Raw genomic sequence first — 14,388 nt, forward strand, 5'->3', positions numbered from 1 at the left:
CATACTTTCTAGCTGGGCTTAGCGGCATTGCCGGCGCTTCTACATCTGTTACATCACCTATGCAGCGCATCTGCACCAACCATCGGGATTCCTGCACGTCAAACAAAAACATACCGTCTGCTCACGGGTCATTCGGCACCGGAGAGCGATTTACATCAACGCGTCGGCCAGCCAAATGACAGTGAAAGTGTTTACATTACGCGCCGAAATGTGAGGAACGCAGACTCGGTGTAGTATAGAATGATGATATGCTATAAGGTTGGTTGTGTTTTGACCGACTGACATCGAAGCAGCCGAAGCAGCTGAAGCTGCTTAGCTGAAGCTCAGCAAACCTGCTCACCGAAACAAAACTCGATTTTATAAATACACGCAAAATAACTGCACTGATCTTATGAAGATCTTATGAAGAATACATTAGAAAAGAGCCCATACAAATTTGAGGTAACTAGATGAGAGGCGGGAAGGACTAACAGAAGAAGAGTATGAACTATGAATGCTCAGCTACCGATATAAAGTCAGATATTTACTTGGCTACAAACAACCAAAACCCCATCTCACGAAGCGTGGCTTTATCTGATGCATCTTTATTTAACACCTTTCTCGTTCATGCATTCACCCGCCCATCTGCAACGGTACCATTTTTTTGCGCGATGTGGAAAACGATCAACCTTCGTAGTTATCATCGCAGGCCGCAGGCCACCCTCTTCCTTGTAAAGGCGCCAGCCTCAGCGACAGACCCGACCACTTGCAGCCCACCCTATACCCGCCAGCCGAAGTCCGACCCCGAGCGTGCAGGCAGTCGGTCACCCGGCTGACCCGGGGCCGGCAGAGGCCAGAGCGGCGTCAAACCGTCAGCGTGCCCGCCGACAGCCGCGGGCGCCACAGCCGTGCTGTCCCTGACCTTTGTGGTGGTCCCGCCTCGGGCAGCTACGTGTTGCCCATCCGAGTCGGCTCGGCCGTTAGCTGGGCGAGCCCTGCGGGCCGACGGCGTGGGAGGCGATTGCTACAGGTCTGAGACACGCCGACCGGCGCCCAGGAGGTGTCAGGGGTCAGAACGCACGCGAGCGCGGTCTGCGGCCGATTGCAGAGCGGCTGTGGTGGCAAAGTCTGGCTGCCGCCATTAGGTTCGATTGCGTGTGCGGCGTTTGGTTGACATCGTTAAGACTTGTATGGGACGGTGTAAATGTCGCGTGTTAGGCTCCAGTAGCTATAGCGTGAAATTTACCACCGTCATGAACAGATGTAATCGACGAGACACGAACATCGCCGCGCACTGCCCTTGCATAAAGACATCGTAAAAATTTACAATCATTTTATCAAGACTTCAATAGATAAACAAACTACTGTTAGCACACCATATAAATGGTTTGTTATAAGACAATCAAAACAATTATCAATGCTAAAGATAAGCGACATATGTTTGGAGACCAGTAGCCCTTCGTCCATAACTTAAGTTGAGTGTGCCTCTAAAGTCAGCCGTGAGCTATTTTCGTTTTCCCGGCACACTAATCCATGAGCCTTAAGCCCATCATGACCCGACGTAATCAGAAAATCCGCCACGGCAGCCTCAGGCCGGATCGCCAGCTACAAGTAAGTTTGCTCCAAGGACCCCTACACGTAATCTGCCACGAAGTCGAGAAAAAGCTACCAGCCTGTCGAGCTTCTTACGGGAGGCGGCTTCATTGTCCCCTCTTCTTGTCCCACGTCGGAGACTGCAGGATAGCCTCAGCAAACGATTCACTCTAATCTGGAGATAAGGGAATAGAGTTGCGATCAAAGGACGTATCAGCGTTCAGCAATCACCGCCGCTTCATCGCGTCTTTACGACATCTCTTTACGAGAGATCGTAAAGCGAGCGACCGAAGACCGAACGGCACTGAAATACTCACACCAGGTCATTCAATTTACACTCCCTACCTTGAAGACAACAAAATTAAATACAACGCTACTCCAGTGATGTTCAGAAGCATGCGAAACAAAAGTAAGAAAATATGCATTGCGTGCACAATTGTGTTTGGCCGTAGGTGCACACTGGGCAAGTATGTACCAAGCGAAGCATTGAACACACGTCGCTGCCAGTCGTACTCCGGCTGAGCTGTGAGTCGTGCCTGGTTACCGAATCAGACCAGGTGGCGGCACGTTCCACAGCGTTGGACATCATGGTCACGGGTAAATGGGAATGACGGGATGTGCAAGAAGAATGAGTGGCGATCGAGTCGTTCTGTTGATCGACGGTAGGTGCCAGGTGGGCAGGGGTAAAATGAAAATGACTGATTTTGTATGATTGTAATGATTTTGCAAAATGACTGGACTTGAGGCATCACTATCATCAGCATCAGCAAGTAACTCTTTTTTCCCTGATTCCGGTTCTACCCTAGCTCAGACTGTTCCGGTCCCTGCAGCCAATAACAAGACCCGAGTCTTCAAAGAGCGGCACTGCGCCTCCCATCATCAGCTCATATCGTGGAATCAGTTCCGCTACAATGACCCGCCGCGAAGGCCGGTCCCGCCCACAAAAACCCTGATCTCCGCGCACAGTGCACACGGAAGCCGCAAACAAAGATGAATCAGGGAGTATCACGGGCTGAGGTGGTGTGCTGTGGAAGCTCGGGTGTGAGCGCGTGCCAGGCGGAGGGCATCGAACAGGTGCCCTCACGGATGGATGGTGCAGCGCTGAGGGGATATGATTCCTTCTGAAGGACACCGACACGGGAGTTTGTTCATTAGACATGATATAAAAAGTGGCAGTTGTCGTACGAGAACATATCATTTAGCTGTGCAGGTTTGTGATGAATTATATAAAATAGCATAGACCACTTATATGATGTTAATAAATATAAATGAATCATAAGTAAGCCCAAATTGGGAAAATACCCTTCCGCTGAATAATGACACGACAATCGATCAATCCTAAAATCTATATAATTTTCTGTGCAAAATATCCAGCATCACAGTCAGCTGGCAACATTTCACAACACTGCTGTTTCGCCACCCACGACGCTGTTGGCATCAGCGGCCGCCTGAAAACGCAAATGGGGTAGCTAGTGCGTCTCGCTGCCGGCATTGTCTGCCATCGAGCCGCCAGTATGGCAAGGAACATCCATCGAACGAGTGTTGCGGGTCTTACCCCACACATCCGGGCGGCTTAGCTCAGACCGCTGCCTCACGAGACCCGCCGACAGACAGCGAAAGTCCCCACCCGCTGCACTGATGGAGATAAGCCACTATTGGGGTGGGAGGGGCACTTGGCACCCGGTTGAGATTACTTAGGATCAATGTTGGAGAGATTCGTCATCGAAATCTATGTGCCAAGCAGAGGAATCGGCACCCGACACTTACGTGAGTGAGTAAACGCATAAATTGAGTAACCCGCAGACAGTTGCAATTCCTTCCATCGTCAAATGCCTTGCCCAATAGGTATTCATTTCAATTCAACCACAAATGCTCATGCTATCAGGATATGATAGTGAGCACATCTGGATGCATTATGTTATCACTCTATTTCCCCAATCACCGTCTCTATATCCGGCATCTAGAGTGTCTTTATCTCTCAGCAGTCAAAACAACATTCCAGCTCACTTCACCATCTCACTTTCATCTGATCTCCAGGGCAATTCAGGAAGTCACTCTGTCCTAGTGCTATGGCCCTTGGGCTCCATTCATCCAGACGTATCTACTATCTATGCCCGCGCACGGTACTATATCGTAACGCGCGTCACGACTGAGCGACCGTGACGACGCGATCGCTGTTTGCCGTGACGGTCACGGTTGCGTCACGGGGTGACGGTCGGCCAGCCAGGTCAGGTCGGGTCAAACGCAGGTCACAGGCCGACATTGCCGCCGGGAAGGCATGACAAGATGTGGGTCTGGGATCCGGGAGTGGTTAAAATTCACCATACATATTGCCATATTTGGACTGGACTGGAGCCATTATACTCTGCTGCGTGAACACACAGTAACTACATTCAAATTCACCCGGTTATGTTGATAAACGTAGCCCCATCCATTTATTAGTTGGACGACACTTATATTAGACATTCTTCTACTTCTCAGAACGCATGCACTGAGCTTACGAAATATCCTTTGTTTCTCATCGGTGTGAGATCGTGACTGCTTGCCCCTCGGAGTCCCGACCCGCCCTGCCGGCATGCCACGGCCGCTCTCCGCCTTCCATTTACCCCATCTGATGTCCGGTCAGTGTTCACCAATCAATGGAACACTTTTGAGTTGGGCGAACAATGAACAGGACATCCATTCACTGCGCCCGTCGACGGCCGTACCAGGCGGATCGGGCGGGGGCACTTCAGCCCCGACCGGCCGGCCTTGAACGAGATGGAAAGTTGCTGCCCGCGGCGCGTCGACCATTTCCTCGGGGTGTATCGTTCGGTTAGAGTCGCGCCACGGCGGTTCCGGACGCTCCCTGGACGGATAATTTTTCACAGAAAGCATGCAGGTGTGCCCGGGAGGAATGGTTGTCAGCGAAGAACAGCGTTGTCCTGCTCTTATCTCGCCGTGCAAGGTGTGGTGGAGAAATTTCAGCCGCTTCCGAAGGATAGGTGATGATGTAGGCTTAACGCATCTCGTGTATACCTACTTACATACATCGCCTCGCCCAGGAATTATAATCTGTAGTAATCTGTGGAACTTCGCCCTTAGGCATTCTGTTGAGCTACATGAAGTAAATAAAATCAACTGTTCCTAAAGTATTCAATAAAAAAAGATGGATGAATCATTCACTTGGCGTTGGGATGTCACTGGACGTTGTGATCCCCTGATGTGATAAAATGCTCCTCGAATATTTTTTTTTCTTTGCGAAGAAAGCGTCAAGAAATAGACCTGCTTATTATTCATAGCTCGAACGCTTTTATGTATTTACTCATTTGCTTGCAAACTTGTTGCAAAATAAATAATACCGTTCGTTCGCCTCATATGGAAAATAGCGGAATACCTCTGCACTATGCCTCGACCTTCTCAAGATCCGCCGCCGAGTAAACTGAAAGGCCGGGCTCCGCTGGTCTGATAACCGGTGTCCTCCCGGACAGGCCGAGTGAAAGCGGTCTGTGACATTGCAGCTTCCCTCAGGGTCATCGGCCAACTCTGAGCACAACAGGACCGAGTTGCGGATGGTGAATAATTTGATGGCAGGGATCAGATAGGGCAAAAATGGTTTGTTCGGTGCGTCAATATTTTCATTGAAAGTTACGGGTTACGTTTGAAGGTTATTCAAACAATAACACAATGAACAATACCATTTTTATAGGTAAATTGGTTAAAAAATGCATTCATTCACAGCCTCAATAATTGACTAGCGTATCCGTGTTTTCCATTTGACATGCACAGGTCATGTTGTTTGCCGAATATCGTATCAAATTTCATTACAAGATAGTCTGCTAACCATGGGTTAAAACTGTTACTTATACCACCGCCAACAATTCAAACCCATCGCGTCGTCAGCTCATTTGAGTCATCAGCACCATGACTTCATAATTTAGAGAAATCAGGTCTGCATTCACGATATTCAGCATCCACCCGAAATGTTCATTGTCGTGATCGACCGGGATCCACCCGGTATTTTAGATCCCGCAGCACCATCGGTCCCGTTGGTTACAACTCCGTCCGACTGTCCCGCATCTCCAGCGGGCCCCGTGCCTCCGGGGCGGTCGCCGTGCCGGGTGCCGGGGGTCGCCGGTGCCGGGTGCCGGGCGGTCGCCAGGTGCCGCCTTCAGCAGCGCTGGACGGTCAGACAGCGGGCCTGCCCACCAGTCACCGCCTGACCTCCACCGGAGCCGGTTGGTTGCCCCACGCCGGTGGCTCAACGCCTGTCCTAAGACGCCGCGACCGCTCGGCTATCTCGCTGCCGCTCGGCCACGTCGAACACGAGAGGACGATGTAGTCGCTGCCGGCGGCGGGGGCTCGGGGCTCCCGGGAGGGTCCCAGATGCTGGCTTTGGTTGGCATACAAGTGCAGACTGAGACGGAAAGCTTAACGGGTAGCTGGGTGTGCATTAGATTGAGCTGTGAGCTTTTCGCGGCAGCTGAAAATGCTACAAGGCAAAAGCAAAGGTTCCAGTCTTCAAGCCGGGGAAACTTTTACAATACACTCGACACGCTTGTTTTGCTAGAGGGATCACAGGCAAAAGGTCACCTCAAAGTACCAGGCTGGAAGAGCAATAACACTTCTCAGGGTTCTGCATGGTGATTTAGCATAAAGCCCCCCAAAACGCATCTTTCAGAACCGCCTTACCGCAAGATCATGCGGTATTTACATAATACGAAATCCCTAGCCACGACGGGCATTTACATAAGGCATTATGTCGGTACTGAAGGGTATATCCGTGCATCACAGCCCGTTTACCGGCTCCACGACTGTCATAGTTTTTGTCACGACGCTCCCTTAAAAGCTTCACGAGTAGCCGAGAAAAACATGAATCATGAATAGGTAATGCGTCGTGTTGCGACTGCTCGGATCGTGATTAAAATATAAATTACGTGCTTGACTGACAACCCAATGCCATTTGTGTTTCATCAGTATCGCGCTTTCTTTTCAATTCAGACAGTTTCCCATTACTTCAGCCGTTTCGGACGTTTTATAATTAACTTTGATATTCCTGCATTTCCACTTTTCCTGTCTGTCGGAACCGGATTACTGCATATCTCGTTTCCACCACGGCACACGCCCTCCTACACTCCCTTCGTTGTTTCACTGTGCTCTTGAATCACGTGAGAACGGTGCAAACATTTCATTGCAGGGCAGGGCGGTACAACTGGGCGTGGACCAGGAAATACAAATTCGCCGTCAAAATCCCACTTGGATAGGAAACTCGATTCCTGAACTATGTTCACATTCGCGATTGTATTTTCCATGAGCCTTAGCTCACGTGGTTGCAAACAGCGGATTGCATCACCAACTGAATAATCAAAACACATAAACATAAGCAACAGCATTTCAGCAGCCACAGTGAACGTGAGCGGCCCGATGAGGCTGCACCTCTATGGAGAGCCGCGGTCCGGTCGTCGAGCTGGATATATCCGGACCGCAGCTGGAACTATCCAGTCCGGAGCGTGGTGTCGGCCGACCGCCCGACCGCCCGACCGCCCGACCGACCGCAAGGCCGGAGTCGGTCGGCCGAGCGGCCGTCTGTGCGGCGGAACCGACGGCTCCCCGGTCGCCAGTCTGGGTCAGTATTAGAGATGTCAATCGGATACCAACTTTTTGGTATACCGATACCAAACCGATACCAACTTGGTATTTGGTATTTCAATCGTAATGTGTTTGGTATTTTGTTGGTATCATAAGCCCTCACCATCCCTCACTAATGTATAAGAGGCTAAGAAATCGGTAAAAAGTTGGTATTTCCCTCAGTTTCCCAAGTTGGCTTGGTTTCGGTATTTTCCCGTGGTTTTGGTTGGTATTTGGTTTGGTATCAGTATTCCGATTTTCCGTAATTGACATCACTAGTCAGTATGCAGTCGACGCCGGGCCGCCGCCACCGGCAAGGGCACCTGGTAAACGGCACCACCCGCCCCCGGCGCTCGGTGGGGGGGGGGGCGTCAGCTGTCTGGGATAGGCGGGATATGAGCGCCCGTGTCCGCCAGCCGCGCATAGGAGCGGTGGGGGTTGGTCACTTGTGGTCCAGTTTGGTTACGATGGTGGTCGAGTGACCTGCAGTATGTGGTCCAAGTTGGGTGTTGTGGATTGGGGGCATGGCAACTGAGGCTGACGTGTTGATCGATTACCGCGTGCAATGTGTCGACGATGTTTTCCCTACACTGCGTGGGCCGTGAGAACATTTATTTTTCAGTAGAACACGTATTTTTCAGTCAATCAGGCGTTATAGTCAAGCACAGCAATCGTAGTTTTTTTCAGTCCCAACAAAGCAGTCCCTGTCGCCGCAGGGAGTGAGCTATATCTATCTCATTCTCGCCTTCACAAGATTACAATCGAGCCAGTTTCGAAACACTGAAATATTCATATTTCCAGCCGTGACCTTGCCAGTCTCTGACCTCCATGGGCCACCGGGCAGGGCGGGGCGGGGTCGGCGAGGTCAGAGGTCAGCAGCGGCGCCCCCGGCTGTTTGACCCGGCGGCTGACCCTCCGTTACCCCATCTCCGGGCCGCCCGTTGTTGGCCAGGGTGGAGTCGACCAGCCCAGAGCGGCGAACCGTGCCCTGTTGATGTGATGATATATGCGCATTGCATTATTTCTCTCTCAATAATCACGCACTCGGCCCTATCATTCTGATGTGGCGTTCAGTTCATGATGCTTCGCTTCGTATTGCACAAGAGGATCACTAATGCTCAATGTAGCCTCAGGAGCGTCGGGTAATACCCACCATTTGCTTCAAGCAGTATCACTCGTGTGATTTTATGGACCTCACGCAACTGCTCATCATGACCGATTATGGTCACCCATTCAGCCCAGCCAGCTGGTCATACATCACGGCGCTACTGTGCCTCCGTCCCTGCATTCGTATGCGTCGGCGCCGCGCCTGCCCCCTCCCCCCCCCCCTGCAGCCGAACCAGCCCGTCTCCAGGGGGTCGCCGAGAGACCGGCGCCGCTCATCCCCTCCCTCCCCCTCCCCTCGTGGCGCAACCACGCGCGTCACCGTCTCACCAAGCCCCAGCTGCGGGCCGGCCCCGCGCGGCCCGGTGCCTTTTTGTTCGGCCGCAGAGTGTTCGTGACATACGTGATGATTGCTCTAGGGAGAGAGGAGGGATAGATGGCTTATTGACAGACGGAGGGGTGGTGGGTAGTGATTGACGTCTTAATGACAGCCTGTCATCGATACTGACCTGACCGTACGGAGGGGTAATCGCTCGGGTCACGAGTGGAGTCATCTCACAGGCGGGGGCTTTCTGGTTCATATATGATCGTTAGTTTGGTGCAGTGTGATGATGGTAGTTGAAATCATTGGCGCCCTGTCATGGACGCCTGGCCTGCATGGTTAGTAGTGTCGGCTAGTGGCGTCAAAGCTCAGTTTAATCACGGTTCCGAGTATCACGAGTATCGGCGTCACGACTGAGACAATCACTGTTCCTAGAGTCATGCACACAGTCACGATTTGTTACTAATGGTATTAAAGGCTGCGCCAAGGCTTCTTTGGTGTCAAGTCATGGGCAAGGACATCGCAAATTGGAATGCTACTGCATAGCAGAGCACCGTTTCTAAGGCCACGGCAAACTAGCATCACCATTTTAGCCTTTAGGCTTCTAAAGCCACCAGAAAGAGAGTCCTTTCCAGAGTCACCATACGCCGAGCAATGCCGTGGCTGTAGTTAGCCGGAATTAGAGAGGGAGGCTGTGCAAACGACCCAAAGTGCAGACAGACTGGTCCGGTCGTAAGGTCATCAAGACCAGCAATTGGCAAGAGGAAGTTGGACCAGGAAGGAAGTTAACACGACAGGCGCAGTCACCGCCGTTTCATTACCGACTCCGATGATACCGAGCAACACCAAGCGAAAACAACCGACACCAGACGACACCAATAACACCAGACAACGTCAAGTAACACCAATGACACCAGGCGACATCAATGACACCAGATGACACCAGCGTCACCAGCTGACGACATCTGACGAAATCAGTTGCGTCGCCGCTTGTCGCCCCACCGGTTTCACTCTCTAGGCAACTTCCGCGGGATTTCGATTGGCTAGCTGGGTGGAGGGGGAGGCTCACTGCAGGGGGAGGGGTTCGCCCACTGCAGCAGTGCCAAGGAATGCTGCCATAGGCGTGGTGTGAGGGGAAGGGCGGCAGGGAGGAGGGCGATGGAGTTCCGGGCTGGCACTCAGGGGATTCAATAGGTTGATCAGCGGTGCAGGGGTGCAGGGGAGAGGTGGGGATACGGGGAGCGAGGGGAATAATGAGAAGGGAGAGGGGGAGAGAAACAGAGAAAGTTGAGTCACTGGGAGCTTATATTGATCACTTTTTTAAGCTTGTTAGGCTATATGGTACGACCATTGGTGCCAACACTATGCAATTGAAATATACGTTAATCGTGAGCGATGAGCGATAAGGTTTTAGGTATGCGTGACGAGCAGATGTGGTATTTGGGACTCAGTACTTGGTATGGTGCTTTGGTATCACTGTGATAGTATTCAAACCACAGTAAGTGGCCATATAGCCGCGTCTCCGGACCGCGGTGCTACTGTTGTGTGCTTGTTGCTCGCTGCTGCAGTCTCCATAAATATTGGTGCTATTGTCGTATGCCCTATTGCAGTCTCTATAGTCTAAGTGCTACCGTCAGATACGGCGTCGCAGTCGCCGATAGGCAGGGGACGTGGGTTTCACTGCTGCAGGCTGCAGGTAGATAGGCTTAAAGTCTTGAGGCAAGTATGTGAGACGCGATTTCTTGCAAGGTAAGATTCTGACCTTTAAATGTCGGATGATTGAATAGTGGAGATTGTCATTCAACCGTTCCTTTGCAACTTTTCAGCTGTTACCCAACTGAGACGCGGATATCGACGGAGGGTAGAGGAAAACAGAAGGAGCATTTTGCAGAGATCTTACGAAAGCACACCGCAAATTAATACAAAAGTCATGCATGAAGCATTTTGCAGTTCTAGTGTGCCCCCTGCGGTAAGCGATAAACACTTTTTACCGTCGAAACCAGTATTCCCACTTAACAATTTTTCTTGTGATATTATCATTGAGATCATTGAGATGCTGCTGCATAAGTATAGCAGCAGCAGCAGCAGCAGCAGCATCCTGATCCATCCCTGTCAGACCTGCTTCCATTCTCTTTCTGCCTGAATTTCCCGCCTGCCCAGACCGCGGATGAGAAGCCTGTCCATCCACAGCGAGTGGAACCTTGTGCAACCGAGAAAAGTCGTGCCGACAACAATGAGGCGCCCGTGACGTCATCATGGCTGAGCGCCGGCCGCCGTGACCACTGGCGCGTGTCGTCGTGAGCAGGGCGGCGAGGGCACGGGGGTAGGGGTCGAGGGGGGGGGGGGAGGTTGAGGGGATTGATCGGATTGAGGTGGGACTGCCATGGCCTGGGCGTCAGGTCTCATGTTTTTTTCTTCTGTTTGTTATATAGGCAAGGGAAATGAACAGCAGCAGTATAGTGGAGGTTGGTCTAGATAAGCCGAGTGGTGAGAGAGATACCTACACATAATGAAAAGACAGTGGGAAGGAGAGAAATACAGTGGAAGGCAGCAAGGCACAAAATATTTGGAGCGACACACAACTGTGGCTCCCTGAATCATTCCGATCCCGTCAATGCGGCCTTGACATGCGGACTGCTGAGATTTTCACACAGATGGAATGGTGTTTGCAATTTTCCTCGTCAGTCGAAGTGATTGAGCTGGTGAGCTGGTGGGTAACTGATACACAGGACGTGGGTGGCTGATCATTAAAATACATGCTGACGAGCATGGAACAGTAAACCTTTCGATGACAAAGCTAAATGAGTAGCTTGGCTAATGCTAAGATATATCGTAAATGGTGAAAGACCGATCCCAACAACCTACAATTTACTCCAGCGACATCGTCAGGACGTAACCCACTCCCCCTACCCTTTCCCACCTCCCTCCACCGAACCACCGCCTTTCTGACCTAACCTGACGACCTTGCCGGGGGACAGTGTGCGCCGGCCGTCGCTCGGCAGGGATCACCCGGCCCCTCCCTTCTCAGGACAGAGAGATAGCTATACGGGTGGACGGCGCCAGTCCAGTGGAGTAACACGCGCTGATTGAGGGTCAGACGGTGACGAAAGTGGCGCGGTCACACGTCCCCAAGGAAACCGGGAGCGGTTTAAAAACGTTAGCACCGTCATACAATATCAGCCAGACGCGAGCTGGGGACGGTCGCAGGGTTCTGTGAAAATTGGGCAATCGCAAAGGCGCGAGGAGGTGGAAAGTATGGACTTAAAACACAGACTACGTTCGTGCTAATTTGTCAGGCAAGGGGAGTAGACCAGTGAAAAATATTTGTTATTTTGAGTCAAAGATAAGCAATAAGTTTGGCACCTCCCTAAATCGCCCACAACATGTTTGCTCTTAAAAAAACTCTTAGCTCTATTTCTTCGCTCTAAAAGAAGCTTGATTTAAGCGCCATGAATCAAACAAGGAGAAGTGAAAAAGATGATCTGACAGTGACATTTGACGTTACCCGTAATAAGGCTTCAACTGTAAATGTGTGCAAAGTGCAAACACTTGATTAATTGCAATCAACATCTATGAAATAAACTTTTAAACATAGGTCTCGGTATACAGAGGTTTATGGATGAAATTATAATACAAATCTAGATGTGCACTTACCTACTAAGGAAATAAAACCGACAAGGTATTGGGGAGAGTGGGGTGGGTTGTATCAGTTTTTACTCCGAGACCCATAACCTCGTAACTATCCGTGATAAACTCATTATTTCCATACTATCTCCTTCCTTGATTCTTCTGCTTTTTTGTGCAAAGTAACTTTTCCGCTACCTCTACCAGTTTTTTTTTCTACGGTCTGCCGAAAAGAACAATGTTTTTGATACAACTTGCCCCGTGGCTTGGGTGAGTTGTATCACATTGGTGGGGTAATTTGTATCACTATTTCACGTTTCAGGGAGTGTGCTTGCTACTGGTTTTGAACATAACAACAACATTAAATGAGGTTAATACAATGTATATGCTCAAAGGCTTCACTTTTATTTGACCAAACTTAGGTCATGCAATCCGAACGAAACATCGACACACTAGACGCAAAAGTGGCCCGTTAAGAGCAAAGAAGCCAACACATTGTGCCGAAATGGAACGAGTATTGACTAGCTACCTACAAACGCGAGCCAGGGCTTAGCTTTCGCGATCAAAAGCAACATACCCATACATACATATATACCTACATGTTACAACATACCCCACCCGGCTCTGATACAACATGTACCTCGCCGCCATCTTGGAAAAAAACATCCTCGTGCTCAAAAACAGCGGACAGCTAGATAAATCCATTTTCACTCACGCAGCCTTAGAACCTACCCTCACCACCGCTACGGAGATCTTTCAAATTCGTGCACATCTAAATGCCCAAAACACACATTTTCTTGCAACTTATTTTTTTAGAATGACATTAAAAAAACATAAAATCGGTTCTCACCTCGAGACGCGTCCACCCAGCCACACGACAGAACAGGGAAAGATGGCGCCCGGAAAACCTCTTCGGCTGGTCGTGTCACGAGCGCTATCTATTGGATAAGTTTGGCACAATTCGCCCTGATACAACTTGGACATGATACAACTCTCCCCGCTCTCCCCTTAATGTGACTAGCATTTAGCAATTGGCGAAAATATAGGCATCCTTCGGCCTTCCTTTGAGATAGCCCAAAACTACCTTTAGTTAAATGATCAGCCGAGAGCAAAAGGACAAAACAATCCCAACATTGCGCACTGATAATTCCTTTGCAACATTCCTTGCCTTAATTTACAGTCGTCATATAGCGGGAAACTCAGGAGGCCGAACCGCGACAATTAAATGTAAACGCTTGACTGCAGCGCTCCAATAATCATGTCAAACGTCTCCAATAAGTATACTATAAATTGGAGACTTTTGACATTTACGCATTAAAAGCGCCTTTCTAATCCTCTGCGTTGAGTTTATCCCCACGTTAGCCGAACTGCACTTGCCTCCGTGCGCTTCGTAGTCGTCTAAAAAAGCTAGGGTGAATGACAAACGTTAAGGCACTCTACTCATTTCATAGAACCTTCCGAGAATACATAATACCGACAAGTGAGTCGCTAAAGCAGGCTTAGTCAGGTGCGTTGGTTCAGATAGGGTCTGTTCCAGTCGCACTTCCTAACACCTCTAAACTCCTCCAAGAGCACGATAGAGGAGGTTGGAGCACGGCCCTCCTTGGCTTTGTAGGGGCTAGAGCTAAGAGCTGCCACTGGAACAGGGAAGCAATCTTGGAGGAGTTTAGAGGTGTTAGGAAGTGCGACTGGAACACAACAAAAGATAGTAGCCCTATACCTCGCCCAGCGCGCGCACCTGGCTTCGTATGACGTTGAATGACCCATTGAAGGGCGTTCCCACCCGTCCAACTTAAAGGCAGGGCGCAAGGAACCAAGTGAAAGTGTGGCACCAAGACGCGGGGCTGTAGCTCAAGTGGTAGAGCGCTCGCTTAGCATGTGAGAGGTACGGGGATCGATGCCCCGCAGCTCCAACCCTTTGGTTTAACCCTCGCGGGCCCGGGGGGGCGTTTTTCGCCCCCCCCCTGGCGAATATTTGCGATAGCTCCCGAACGCTTAGGGATAGGAAAGCGAAACTTTCAGTACCTTTTCTCCCATCAATTTGACATCTTCCGAAGTAAAAAATTTGGACCTAGCCCCCTTTATGACGTCACAAGGTCCATTTTTCTAGACCCCTGCACGGCAAACTTCGGCGTCACAGACGCAAACTTCAAATAGCT

At 50.5% G+C, this 14,388-nt stretch overlaps 1 non-coding gene across 1 annotated transcript; it reads left to right on the top strand.

Annotated features, from left to right (window-relative positions):
* Nucleotides 1-14,069: 14,069 nt before the first annotated feature.
* Nucleotides 14,070-14,142, top strand: Trnaa-agc. Its single transcript has one exon. It is a non-coding gene; the product is annotated as a tRNA-Ala (tRNA).
* Nucleotides 14,143-14,388: the final 246 nt, after the last annotated feature.

The sequence above is a fragment of the Amphibalanus amphitrite genome, unplaced genomic scaffold (assembly GCF_019059575.1).
Source record: "Amphibalanus amphitrite isolate SeventyFive unplaced genomic scaffold, NRLGWU_Aamphi_draft 000945F_arrow, whole genome shotgun sequence".
In the NCBI taxonomy this organism is placed as follows: Eukaryota; Metazoa; Arthropoda; class Thecostraca; order Balanomorpha; family Balanidae; genus Amphibalanus; species Amphibalanus amphitrite.